The sequence below is a fragment of the Helianthus annuus genome, chromosome 10 (genome assembly GCF_002127325.2).
Source record: "Helianthus annuus cultivar XRQ/B chromosome 10, HanXRQr2.0-SUNRISE, whole genome shotgun sequence".
Lineage (NCBI taxonomy): Eukaryota > Viridiplantae > Streptophyta > Magnoliopsida > Asterales > Asteraceae > Helianthus > Helianthus annuus.
This window is the reverse complement of record NC_035442.2, coordinates 33,376,591-33,377,146: the sequence shown is the minus strand read 5'-3', so window position 1 is coordinate 33,377,146 and position 556 is coordinate 33,376,591. Positions and strand designations below refer to the sequence as shown.

General features: G+C 43.3%; 1 non-coding gene across 1 annotated transcript; it reads right to left on the bottom strand.

Annotated features, from left to right (window-relative positions):
• Positions 1-218: 218 nt before the first annotated feature.
• On the bottom strand, positions 219-325 carry LOC118483432. Its single transcript, XR_004870720.1, has one exon. It is a non-coding gene; the product is annotated as a small nucleolar RNA R71 (small nucleolar RNA).
• Positions 326-556: the final 231 nt, after the last annotated feature.

The window sequence follows — 556 nt, the reverse complement described above, 5'->3', positions numbered from 1 at the left end:
AGGATCCCCATCTACATATCACTAATTTCTTAGAAATATGTGATACCTTTCGGATCAACGGAGCATCAAATGATACCATCCGCCTCCGTATGTTTCCTTTCTCACTAAAAGACCGAGCGAAAGCTTGGCTCAACGCCCTCCCAGCTGGATCGGTAAACACCTGGGATGAACTAGCCCAAAAATTTCTATATAAGTATTTCCCTCCCGCCAAAACTGCTAAATTAATGACTGAAATTAATACATATTCACAAGAGGACGGGGAATCCTTATATGAAACTTGGGAAAGGTTCAAGGAGTTATTACGCAAGTGTCCACATCACGGCCTTGCAATATGGCAACAAGTATCCACTTTCTATAATGGATTGTTGCCACACACAAGGCAGACACTTGATTCTAGCTCCGGGGGACTTTTAGGTAATCGACGCCCACACGAAATATATAATCAAATTGAGGAAATTGCTCAAACCAATTTTCAATGGCACACCCCCCGGGGGAATAAATCTATTGCCCCGGGCGCCCATAAGGTCGATGAAAGCACTTCTTTACAAGCCCAAAT